At 51.1% G+C, this 13,266-nt stretch overlaps 1 long non-coding RNA gene across 1 annotated transcript; it reads right to left on the bottom strand.

Moving 5' to 3' along the window:
- Positions 1 to 5,401: 5,401 nt before the first annotated feature.
- LOC142010784 (uncharacterized) lies at positions 5,402 to 13,262 on the bottom strand. Its single transcript, XR_012644886.1, has 2 exons — positions 12,979 to 13,262; positions 5,402 to 9,295 (listed from the first exon to the last, which is right to left on the bottom strand). It is a non-coding gene; the product is annotated as an uncharacterized LOC142010784 (long non-coding RNA).
- Positions 13,263 to 13,266: the final 4 nt, after the last annotated feature.

Genomic DNA, 13,266 nt, shown 5'->3' with positions numbered 1-13,266 from the left:
CCCACCTTAGCTAGCCTTGCCTGGGTGTGAGTGAATCCACTGCAATGCTGCTACCTGTGTTACTGTGCCCTCACCATGTCTGCACCAGCTCATGAGCATTTGGAGGCATAGTCAATGCTGAGACCCACTAGTGTTGTACTCAGTTGGAGGAGAATATGTCCATCCTTTGGGGACCAGTGGGAAGGTGCTGGAAGACTATCAGCACTTGAGTGATTTTGTCTGTGTCTTCACTGCAAAGTGAATGGGTTCCAATCCAACCTGAAGTGGAGTCAGGGCTCTAAGCCATGTCCCCAGCTGGGTAAGGTAGCCCAGACTTAAAGCACCTCCAAACCTGGGTCTGGGGTTTTTGTGAGAGGATGGGAGGGCTGGGGATTGGGCTAAAAGCTGGGGCAAAGCCCTGGTTAACTCTTCAGTGAAGACGTACCACAGATACAGTCAGTCTCTTCCAGGTAAGGACTGGTGCAGCAGTGTGTGGAAGCTTGTACTGCTACAATCCGTACTCTACCCGATGTGTGTATAAAAATACAAGATCAGCATTTGGGGTTGTTAAGTCAGCCCCAGTTATGAAGACTTAGACCCAGACCCTGCACGCACTTAACATCATGCAATGTGGGCGGTCCCATTGGCATTAACTACTAAAACAACAACCCAAGGCATACAGTTAACCATGTGTAAGTCTTGGCAGGACAGGCACCTTACTCAGTATTTTTCAGTTGGTATATAAAGTTGTTTTATGATTGAGGGAGCACGTGCTGAGTAACCAGCATGGCAAACGTACTCTGCCTGGCAGAAGTTTTTGCCTGGATGAAACACAGCTGGATTCAGTCCAATTCATCTGAGAAAATTAAGAAGGAGAAAAACACCGAATGTTTGCATTTCCACCAGCTAGAAAAAGGTTTCTCTGGCTGATCCACTTCACAGAGCAACTCGGTGCAGCTGACTTGTTAAGCAGATGTTTTACATCAACTCTGAAGGCTTTCCATATGAGACAGAAAGCTGAAACAGGCAAACCTGACTGCATTAAAGGGTAATCTGAGAGTAATTTGTCATAAAAACATCCAGAAGAGCACCAGCTGCAGTTAGAGGCTTCCTACAAATCACAACATAGGCCTCCTGGTTCTTTAAAAAATACTGCCTTACATTATCCTAAAAGTAAGGCAATAATAATTTACTGCTACTTTGCTTACAATAGGCTGAGAAGGTGAAGGCTGGATTTCCTGCATTGCCAGCTAGGTCTACATTCAAATAAAAGCCAAAACACAATCCTTGTTCCTATTGGAGGGGATGCGGTTCTGTAAAGGTTTGCTATCAAGTAGCAAGTGGGCATGAGTGCAAAGAACAAACATCTTGGAAGTGGAAGAGTTTAAGGTATAATGTTCATGGGATCAGAGCAAGTGGTGGCAAAGTAACAGCATTTCACTTTGATTCTGGAAGCAAAGTGCCACACCAAATGCGAATGACTTACCATTCCCACTTAGACTCCATGCATTTTTCCTCAGCCTGCAAACTCTAACCATTTATAAAATATTATTTGAATAAAATATCTCAAACTGGCATAAGCACAAACAAGTGGCTTAAGGATGAAGTTTACCTCAAATTTTAACTTGATTGTTTTGAAGACATTATAGCTACATCCTTCACATTACCTTAGAACCCTATGCATTTCCAAGAGACACCTCATTTGGCTTTTCTTCATTTCCTCTTTTGATACGTACTGTTGATACTGGGCCATTTCCACCTTGCTGAAGACACCTTGTCAGCTCCAGCCCTCTTTCTTACTGCGACCCCACTCTTTAAATACCCCTCTGAAACCACCCCCCACTCTGCACTCATGCATCTGAGGAAGCAGGTCTTTGCCCATGAAAGCTTATGCTCCAAAATATCTGTTAGTCTGTAAGGTGCCACAAGACTTCTTGTTGTTTTCATTTGGCTTATTAACAACACTTATATGGTCAGGTTTTCAATATAAGGACATACTAATCTAGCAGATGGTTTTGGGAACTTGAATGTCAGCCTGGTGAAGAGACCAGCCTTGATGATTTTACTAGCTGTTAGGTAGATGGGGGAGTGAGGGGCTCAGATTATGTACTCCTCCTTTTCTTACCATCTGAGGAGTAAGATTTTTGCCACCCGCATCACACAGTTCCTCCTACCTTTAGCTGCAGGGGAAAGGTCACAGCCAGAGGGGGAGTTTTGGGTGTATGAAGACAGATGCTTCAGGCTAAGATTTTCAAAAATAGGTAGCTGTTGTTCAGCTCCCAAGCACCTGTACAAATATTAGCACATGAGGCTAAGGCCTGTAGGTGATAAATACTACACTACAGGTTAGCTGTAAAGTCCAGAGAATAATACATGCTCTTCCATCAAGCACCTACTCCATCAAGCACAGCACAAAAGCCATCTGTGCTGTACAATCAGTATCTAAACTCTATACAGACATTTAAAGAGCTGACAAAACTGACAACACCCTGCACCACCGTCCTTCTAAAGCCAGTGAAAAAACAGCAGGAACCTGAGAGATGCTTTGAAAATCTATGGTTTGCCCCCCTCTTGTGGCTAACTGTACAATTCAGCTTTGTGCACTGGGAGACCTGCTGGCTCAGGAGATGGGTGGGGAGAGGGCGAGAAGAGTTTCACTTCCAGGCCCACACGAAGCGTACGGTCATGGTGATGGATAGGTTTCACCACCTTCGGGTATGTGGCAGCCTAGTGAAAGGAGCTCGAGAGGCTCCTGGGGAGAGCCCAGAGAAATGTCTATGCTCTGTTTTACACAGAGGAGCGAATTCTCCATGACTGTGCTTTAAAATGAACGGTTTCGTGAGCTCTGGCTGTCATAGACCTACAGGGTCTCTGCTACCCACTTGTAAACAAGCTCACTCCCAGCCTCCTAACACCTGTTTCTCACACGGAGCTCTGCCCTGAGTGTGCCACTGAAGGCAACCCCTGTCCAGACACTTTTATTCCTTCCAGGGATCAGTGCCTTTCACGAGGTACCTGCAGCGACTCCATGGCGATGTCTACACTAGAGTGCTACTTTGAAGCTGTGACATCGAAAGACGCCACTTCGATGCATAGCGTCTACCCACGCGCCAGGGCTGGCACCATCAGTGTGCAACGTCAAGGCAGCAATGCCGCACATCGAAAGGGGTCACCCCAGACACGGAAAGAGAGCAACTTCAATAAGGAGAAGTGTAGAGTCCTGCACCTGGGACGGAAGAATCCCAAGCATTGTTACAGGCTGGGGACCGACTGGCTCAGCAGCGGTATGATGGAAAGGGACCTAGGGGTTATGGTGGATGAAAAGCTGGATATGAGTAAACAGTGTGCCCTTGTAGCCAAGAAGGCTAACAGCATACTGGGGTACATTAGGAGGAGCATTTCGAGCAGATCTAGAGAAGTAGTTATTCCTCTTTATTCGGCACTGGTGAGGCCACATCTGGAATAGTGTGTCCAGTTTTGGGCCCCCCCAGTATAAAAAGGATGTGGATTTGCTAGAGCAGGTTCAGTGGAGGGCAACAAAAATGATTAAGGGGCTGGAGCACAAGACCTATGAGGATAGGCTGAGGGATTTGGGCTTGTTTAGTTTACAGAAGAGAAGACTTAGGGGTGATTTGATAGCAGCCTTCAACTTCCCGAAGGGGAGCTCTAAAGAGGAGGGTGAGAAACTGTTCTCGGTGGTGTCAGATGGCAGAACGAGGAGTAATGGCCTGAAGTTGAAGAGGGAGAGGTGTAGGTTGGATGTTAGGAAAAACTACTTCACCAGGAGGGTGGTGAAGCACTGGAATGCGTTGCCTAGGGAGGTGGTGGATTCTCCATCCCTTGAAGTTTTTAAGTCCCAGCTAGACAAGGTCCTGGCTGGGATGACTTAGTGGGGGTTGATCCTGCTTGAAGCAGGGGGCTGCACTAGATGACCTCCTGAGGTCCCTTCCAGCCCTGTGATTCTGTGAAAGAGAGCATTCACATGTGCAGGTGGGCCCTTTCGAAATAAGGGGCCAGGATAGGCTGCGGATGGGTTCGCAGCAAGCCGCACCCTTAAAGACCCCCTCCCAAACACACACGGCCTGCACAGCATGGTGACGAGCACTGCAGACACAGTGCCTGCAGAAATGAGCATGGAGCAGCAGCAGCCTGACATCCTTCTGGCCACAGCACAGGCAGCCACCGAGCAGCTCCCGGCAGGGGCGCCCCCGCCCCTCCCAGGGCAGAAGAGGATGCCACAGACCATCAGGCCCTCCTGCCCCACCCTGCTGGTGCTGGAGCCACCCCACCACCTCCAAGTGGTGGGAGCAACTTGTCTTGGGGGAGCGGGACAACCAGTGGCTCCAGAATTTCTGGATGAGGCAGCAGACCTTCCTGGAGCTCTGCCAGTGGCTGACCACCGCCCTGAGACACCAGGACCCCTGGGCGCAGCATGCCCTTCCCATGGAGAAGAGGTCCCACTCTGTGGGACACCACTTCGGTGTGGGCAAGGCCACAGCTGGGGCCGTCGTCATGGAGGTAAAGAGGACTGGGTATACACCCACTCGGGGGAGCCCAGGGCAGAGGCCCAGGATGCGCTGGGCACACCCTGCATACCCTCACGGGCACCTATGTCCCCTCCCCGCAGGTGGTCTATGCCCTGAATGCCCTGCTTCTGCAAAGGGGTGTCCACACCAGGGACCTGGACAGCCATTGCAGGCTTCACTGCACTGGAGTTCCTGAATTGCTTCAGGGCCCTTGATGGGACCAACATCCCCATCCGTGCCCCACAGCACAGCAGTGGACAGTACATAAACCTGAAGGGCTACCACTCGGTGGTCCTGCAGGCCATAGTGGACAGCCAGGGCCGGTTCCACAACATATATGTGGACTAGCCTGGCTGCACCCACGACACACGGGTCTTGCACAACTCAGGGAGATCCCGTGCTGGGGGACACCACCGTGCCCCTCTGCCTGGTGGCCAGCGCGGCATACCCACTCCAGCCCTGGCTTGTGAGGCTGTACACGGGCCACCTCACCACCAGCCAAGAGTGCTTCAACAGCCAGCTCAACCACACCCGCCAGGTGGTTGAGTGTGCCTTTGGCCACTTAAAGGGGCGGCGGCACTGCCTCCTCACTGGCCTGGACGTGGGCATCCACAACATGCCACAGGTCGTGGTGGCTGCTGCATGCTCCACAACGTTGTGGAGAGCAAGGGAGAGACCTTTGCGCAAGGATGGGAGGTTGAGGCCAGCATGGGCTTCCCCCAGCCAGAAGCTGCCCCTAGCAGCCAAGCCAACCAGGCAGGGGTCCATGTCCAGGAGGCCCTGCAGTGGTACTTCAAACAGGGGCCCCAGTGAGCGCTGCCCCAGCCACTCCCAGCAGGCCTCCTGCACATTCCCCCCCCATGCTACTGCCCCAGTGAGTACACTGTACACAGGGGTGTGGGAGAATGGAAATGTATATATATATACTGGGCACATGTGAACCTTCGAATAAAACATACTTCAACCAACAACAGTGCAGAAAACTATGTACATGAGGGGGTCAACTATTTACAGGAGGGGGATCAACTATTTACAGGGGAGGGCACTCGGGGGCACGAGCAGAGGGGCGCCATCCCTGCCAGCTATGGGTCCCAGGCTCCTCCCTTGTCCGGGGTCCCTGCTGGGGACAATAGGGGGATATGGCTGGGGATCGGCCTCAGACCAGCAGTCTGGCTCAGTGGGCCCCTCTCCCAGGGGGCAGGCAGGTGGGGTGGTGGGGCCACGGTGGGAGGGGCAGCAAGTGAGCCAGCAGTACAAGGCCGCCAGGTCCTGGAAGGTGGCCATGAAGTCTCTCCATGCTGCCCGGCGCCAGGTGGCAGAGTAGTGGAGTGACGCTCCCATGGCATTGGCAGCAGCAGTGGCTGGGAGCTCCTGGTCCCTTTGGAACACCAGACCCCTGTGCATTTGCCGCCCCCACCATCAGTGAGCCTGTAGAGAAGCAATGCAACGAAGTCTTTTCCTTCCTCTATTGCTTCCAACTGATGACATTCAGCTAACAGCGAACATAAGCCCCTAAATGTAAAACTTTACATTTTATAGTATTAAATCTCATCCCTTTTCCACTAGTCCAGTTCTCGGTGAATAATATTGATCGTCCACTGTACTGACAATGCCTCCCAAATGAGTCAGTCCATCCAATCCAGCAGTTTTCCTTTCCAAACAAACCAGTCATCTCCCCTTTAGCCACTTCCTTATGAGCCTTACAGCTCCTGTGCTTATCCCCTTCTTCCCCCTTTAACTAATAATTTCCTGTGCAGTACCTTATCAAAGGTCAGTGCAAATGTAGAGACCTCCAAGAGAAGCCTTGTGTCATCCCCAGGGGGTCTAGCAAAGCTGCACTCTGCATCTCCAGTAGCCCTCAAATGGATTTCAGACCCTTCTATTCACTCGTAAACATTGCTTTTTCCACACACAGATGGTAAGCACAATCTACCTGCAAACCTAGGGTGCATTTTCTCCCATTTACCTCGCTGGCATTTATAATGATTTCCTTCAGACTTTGTTCTAAACCCTTGGATGCTCATGAGGCCTGTAGACTGGTGGGCCTGTCAACAAGCTGGGAACAAAACAGTTAGCCAGACCAACACTCTGTTTTAGCTCTTAGTCCTCAACTACTCAAGGGCAAGAAATACTGACCAAAAATGTGGTGGTGGTATTGTACTGCAGAGGCCTCTGCCCTCCCCAGGGCTGAAGAGTCCCTTGCTCTCAGGGGAACCAAAGGACACACCAGCCCTGTTGCAGCCTTTCGCCATTGCTCAGAAAAGTTTTTCTCTCTCAACCTCCCTTCCCCTTCAATGAGGGGTCCTCACTTGTATCCTCCACCTGGGAATTGGGGCCAATCATTACTTGCTGTCTAACTGGACCAGCTGGTTCCTAACATGTGCCTGCTGGGCTTCTTTTTAGGCCACAATTTGCCGCTCCCTGGATCTAAAGGCCCTTAAAGGGTCCCACCGCCCATCTCTGTGGTCAAACAAACAGGTCTAGAGTTGCTCACATCACTTGCTCACCCTCTCTCAGAGATGTGCTAAGTTTGCTACCCTCCAGTCACAGAAGACCACCACAGGTTTGTGGTCTTTCCCACATGCTTGTGGCTAAAACAGGCTCTCCTCTGGACCCTAGGACTGCCTTCTCCAGTTCAAGACCAAGCGGCCCTTGAAATATGCGTTAATTTCATAGGCTAAAGAAACTGTTCCATACTGTACTTAGTTGTAATATGCTGAATACCTTTCCCAGACCAGAAGAAGAGCTCCACATAGCCTGAAAGCTTGTCTGTCTCACAAGTAGAAGTTGGTCCAACAGAAAATATTCCCTCACCTTGTGTCTCTAACATTATCCATCTGACAAGGGGACAACCCTCCTTTTTAAAAATTGAATTTTCTCTAGAATGGAGTTTGTGTGGCTGCACTGTGCTACAGAACTCTTTCAGGCACTACAGATTTTGGAGACCATGTTGGATCTTGTGGTACATAACTGGTGTGAAGAGATGTCATTGCAAGCTGCCAGTCGGAAACCAGTCACATATAAATCTCTGCATGTAGGGTGATTAACAGTACATCTTACAAGTGGAGTGAGTTGCTGAGCTAACAAGGTGGCCCTGAAATATCTGCCCTTCCTCAAAAAGTGACTAATAAAATCTGACGTTCCTGTTACAAGAAAAATTTGCAACTATTAGCACCTGGGATTGGATCAGAATAAGTGAGGACGTTGTATAAGCATCTGCATGAGTCAGTGCAGCCCCAGGGCTTCTGACAGAGCCTTTCAGGATTGCATGTAAACACACATAAGCCCATTGCCAACCTCTTTCTCCCCCAGGCAAACTTCTGGACTAAATTCAAACCTGTGACTGCTTTTGTCAACCATGGAATACATAAATTACATTTAACAGAAATGGCCTACATTTGAACCTCTTCGTCCTCCTCACCCCTCACAGCTGTCTTCTCAGGCAGCTCTTTACATCAAGGATTTGTATTGACTGGCATATATAGAGGGAAGATTATGTAAGGTTGTTATCTTAACAAACCGGCCTGTACTAGCAAAAATGTGCAGCATGGTAGTAAAAGTTCTCTTCTGGATGCCTGTTGATTGAGTGCATTTCTCCATTTTAAATTCCATATTGGCTGGAGGGGGTTGGGGACAAGAGCGAGGCATTGGCACTGCTAGTCAGGGCTCCTAATAACCTTTACATTGGGTCATAGAACAGAAATCCCTCACGTCCTTAAATCAACGAACATAAACATTGAGCCAGAAACTTAGCAGGGTCTGGGGCAGCTGCTTCTTCTTTCATCTCTACAGCCAGTTCAAAGCTGGGTGGTTCCTCTGGGGCATACAGGGGCATCCATAAGCTCCTCTGAGCATGGCCTCAGGATGGGCTGCAGCTGCTCCTGAAGGAACACATTCACTAGCAGAGTCACTTCATTTGCCTCTTTGCGCCTCTTGATTTCTGTGTTGTCTTCTGAGGCCAGCAGGGCACCCGGCAGGCTGACCAAGCCATCATGCAACACCGATAGCTTCAGGCCCTACCAGTTCCCAGCACCTGGTGGAACTCATCACAAAATGAGCAAGATGTTGGCGAGCTGTCAAAGGTGTTTTTGTGATCCTTGGCTGTCCAGTACCCAGGCTGTTCCCTGAACTGGTCACCAGTCTGGTACATTTCCAATAGCATCAGCCACTTCACTATTTGGTAGTGCATCGTCATTCCTGGTACTCGTAAATCAATTCTTTTGCTGGCCTTGCACCGGAGATTAACCAAAAGCTGACTGTGCTCCCATGACCATGGTGCAGTGCACTTTGTAAGTGCTTCTGGTCAGCACGTACAGCAAACACCACGTTTTCCTAAGGTGTGTTTGCAGCTCTGCAGTCAGCATAAAATAGCAGAGTGAAACATCAAACTACTCTACTGGACCAAGTGGGTTCTTCACTTTCCCTGGAGTTTACTGGAGAACCCTGGGAGAAGGAGGAAGTCAGTCTTCAGCACTGTAGGAAACTTAGTAGACTTTGAATTCAAGTATGGGAGAGGATTGCTTCCACACGATAAAACAATAGCGCTTGAACCCCAGTCCTGCCTTGGCTCAAGCTCTGATCCTCCACCATCTGAGCATAAGCTCCAGAAACTTGTGTGTAGATGGAAGCCAGGTTAGGACTGGAGCCTGAGTCTCAGCCTGGGCTTACACTGCAGTGTAGACATGACCTGAGGCTCATATAACTGGTATAAGAATTGCTAGTACTGCACTAAGCATGGCACATTTCCTTGTCATGGGTGAATGAGAGTGTCCTTCTGGAATGAGACAAAACTGAAAGGAACAGAAATAGAGCAATGTTACTGGTCAATGCAATGCGAGTCATGTGTTGGGATGGGGGGTAAGGCTGGCAGGAGTTTGGTAATAGTTGCTCAGGTCTCCATTCTGCTACCTACTCAACCTGACCCATGTGAGCAGACCACCGTGGCATGCTGGAGGCCAGTTAAAAATTCTAGTGAGTTCTTGTAATGGGCAACACTGAGAATTCCCAGCAGACAAAAGGTCAGTGGGCCTAGTCATAGGCACATACATAAGTCTACAGAATGGGGCCTTGATTTGGAACAGTTCCACCTAATTTCTGAGTGCACATTCCCACAGGAACTCAGAAACTAAGTGTGAGTCTGGCTGCAATTGCTTAAGCTGGTGGAGGGAGGATCTGAGAACTGCAACCCTCAGCAAAGGGGTGAAGATAATGGGGCAAGTGAAAAGAGGTCAGAGAAAGGAGCAGTAAGGAACTGACGTGAGCAGTACTTAGCAACTGTTTATAAGGTCCCTGGGTTGGAAACTGGAGCACTGGAAGGCCCAGGTTCCACCATTGCAAAGTGGTGTAAAGCCTGAGAAGGTGACTGTAATGGGGTTCAGGGGTCCCCAAGCTCTGCACCCCAACCACAGACCAAAGTGACTCTCACTCAGCAGGAGAATAGGAAGTTTATTAGCCAACAGGGCACAGCATCGTACAGAGGAGTCAGTAGTAGGCAGACACGGTCATTCCAATTCATGCTGGGGAGAGGAGGTGCCAAGGGGCCCCTGAGCTGGGGCCTTGCCCTCTCCTTTGTCTCTCTATCTGACCAACTGCTTTCCAACTCCCAGTTCTAATTCAAAACCCCCAGGCTCCACCTCCCTCTTTGTCTGCAGTACAGAGGTCACCTAGGTTACCCTCAGCGGGAGCCCCACACCCTCTGTGAGCCACACATGCAAACACACAGGTATCCCCATTACATCACAGTGACAACATCTCGTTGGAAGCTCAAGCAAAGGAGCGAATTTAAAGGCTCCAGAGCTGGGGCTGAAGAGGCAGGAAAGTAGATAAACAGTTGGGTGGGATTTTTACTACTTTGGAAGGGGGTTGTTTTGAGAGTGTGACCTGGACTGAAGACCAAGCCACTGAAAATCCATCATCTGATGCTGGTGCTCTGTGGGGTGCCTGGAGTGGGAAAGAGCCTGCAATACTTCAAACAACAGCAGGAGGTGCTCAAGAGGTAAGTTCCCCCATCACATGCTTATAGCATTATTTAACTGAAAGTGTGGTTCCTTGAAGTCTCACTAATAACTTTCCATTACTGATTGTAAAGAACAAAGAGAAAAGCACTCCTTGAGATGAAATCTCACCACTTTTTTCAGCCCTGATGATAACTGTGGAGTAGGGGTGAGCTGTCCAAGAGCCCCACGGCTCTTCTAGATTCTACAGCTGCTCTTGCTTGCTCATCAAGTTCTGAACTTACAGGTGATGCCTTCAGACGTTATACAGATAGTCCCCAACTTAGGAACAGGTTACATTTCGAACACCTGTTCGTAACTCGATTTGGTCCTAAGATGGAAATACTCTTATATTGTAATCCCTCGAGGCACGCGCGGGTTGCGTTCTACACAACTCTTAAATACCTTGAATTTTGCGTAAGTTGGGGAGGGCTTGGGTTGGGTCCCTGGAAGCGGGTGGAGGGTTAAGCCTGGGGTGGGTTAGGGTGGTAGGAGTGGTGGAGGGTGTGGTTGAGCTGGGGCTTGCAGGGGGTTGGATCTGGGCAACAGTGGTTGGAGCAAGGGTTGACCCAGCCCGGGGGTAGAGCAGAAGCTGCAGCAGGGGCTGTGGGGGTGGTAGGTAGGGGGTTGGAGCTGGAGCCCCATGTGCCAAGGAGTTTGAGCTGGGGCCATGGGGGATTGGGGGGTTGAACAGGGTGAACCGGGGCGGAAGGGGTTAGCTGGGGGGCAGGGGGTAGAGCCTCATGTGCCTGCAGCGGCTGACAGATGGGGCCTAGCGCATGCCAGGAGGGTCAGCTGGGGATGGGGGTGGGTTGCTCCAGGCAGAAAAGGGATTGAATGGGGGTGAACTGGGCCGGGGTGGGTTGAGCTGGTGGGGGGATAGAGCCTCTGTGCACACTGGCGGTGGCTGACAGCTGGAGCTCCAAGCATGCGGTGGTGGTGATGTGAGCTGGGGTCATGGGAGGGAAGGGTTGGGCCAGGTGGGGGGGTTGAATGGGGGGGTGCACTGGGGTGGGGTGGCCAAGTGGAGGGGGGTTGAAACCCCAGCGGGGGCTGGAAGCTGGAGCCCTAGGCATGAGTTGAAGTCAGAGCTGTGGGGGTGGGTTTTGAGCCAGGTGGGGGGGTGCATCAGGGCAGGGTGCTTGAGTGGGGGGCAGGTTGGAGCCCCACATGTGCTGAGCCAGCTGTGCAGGAAGAGGTGATCTGGGGCCACAAGGGGGTTGGGCCTGGGTGTGCAGAGGGGTGGGTTGGGGCATGGGGGTTGGAGCCAGGCCCGAGGGTGTTGGAGGGGAGCCCCAGGCATGCAGCTGGATCCTCTCACTGGGAGAGGTGAGCTGGGGCACACGGGGGCAGGGATGAGCTGGAAGTTGGTTGAAAGTACAAATGGTCATAAGCTGATGTGTTCATAAGTCAGGGACCACCTGTAGTTACACCCTGTTTTCAAGGATTGAGGGCCAATGGGATCTGACTCTACTACTTCTGTCAAAATCCAGTAGGTGGCAGTGGTATATAGCAAATATTGTTGGTCCTCAGAAGTAGAAGCTTTTTGTAAGAGCTTTTTTTCTTTCCTTCTTTTGATAAGTGCTGCTGATACTGGGCCACTTCCACCTTGCTCAACAGACCTTGTCAGCTCTGGCCCTCCCTTTTACTAGGACCCCACTCTTTAAATACCCCTCTGAAACCACCCCCCCCCCCACTCATGCATCTGATGAAGCGGGTCTCTATGCCCACGAAAGTTTATGCTCCAAAATATCTGTTAGTCTGTAAGGTGCCACAAGACTTCTTGTTTTTTTGTAAGAGTTGTTTCTTATTCCCCAGATTATTAATTGGAATTCTGTCTCTTTTATAAACAGCTCCTCCTCATATTTCAAAGTCAACCATCGGTTAGGTATATCTTTCATTTTTCTTGTTGTGCCATACATGTCTTCTAGAATGCAACAACCACTAAAAAAGAAATCAATCACACACAAATCAGACGTACCTTCCCGACGTTTAAGTGGGCATGGACCCCAAGACTTCAGCACTGCAGTGCTGAGCGTTTGTAGCACCTAACCTTTAGGCATCGAGACAATCTCAGGAACAATACAGGTGTGCCGGGTCTGTTGTAAAGGTCACAGAGAGGTAGCTGTGTTAGTCTGTGTCCTCACAACACAAAAAAAGCAGCCTTGAAGCACTTTAAAGACAAAAAAAATGCATTGCTCTGTTAGCCTTTGAAGTGCTGCAGGACTGCTCTTTTGCGGCGTACATGTGCTGGTCATGTGAGACGGGAGACAGGGTATGTGAGGTGACACGTTACCGGGCACAGGGGACCAATACTGTGCTGCACAAAAGTCAGCTCTGGGACCCCCATACAGGTCTGTCCTTCGGCTGCCGGGGGCCTTTCACGGTGCTACTAAACTGGGGACTAGTGTGGGGAGTGGGGTGGGGCACCGGGCACCGGGCACTTGCCCATCCCCCTCCTCTGCCCATCCCCCGCCTACCTCTTCCTGCGGCAGCGCCACACCTGCGCTGGGCCGTGCCACGCCGGGGCGGGGAGCTGCCCCGCACCCCCTGGACGCCGCGTGGTGCAGACTGGGTGTGCGGGAGGGGCGCATGCGCCTCGCTCTGCTCCCTCACGCCCGGGCTCTGGGCGCCCCTATTCCCCAGGGCGCGGGCGGGACTTTACAATCTTCAGGAACCCCCCAGTGAAACACCCGAGGCGCCCCGGCCGGGCAGCCAGCGCGGACGCTGAGGGCCAGGCCCGCCCGGCACACTGGCTGCAGGGCCCG

Source organism: Carettochelys insculpta, chromosome 3 (assembly GCF_033958435.1).
Source record: "Carettochelys insculpta isolate YL-2023 chromosome 3, ASM3395843v1, whole genome shotgun sequence".
NCBI classification, from domain to species: Eukaryota; Metazoa; Chordata; order Testudines; family Carettochelyidae; genus Carettochelys; species Carettochelys insculpta.
Note: the sequence above shows the minus strand (reverse complement) of the source record. Positions and strands in the feature narration are given on the sequence as shown.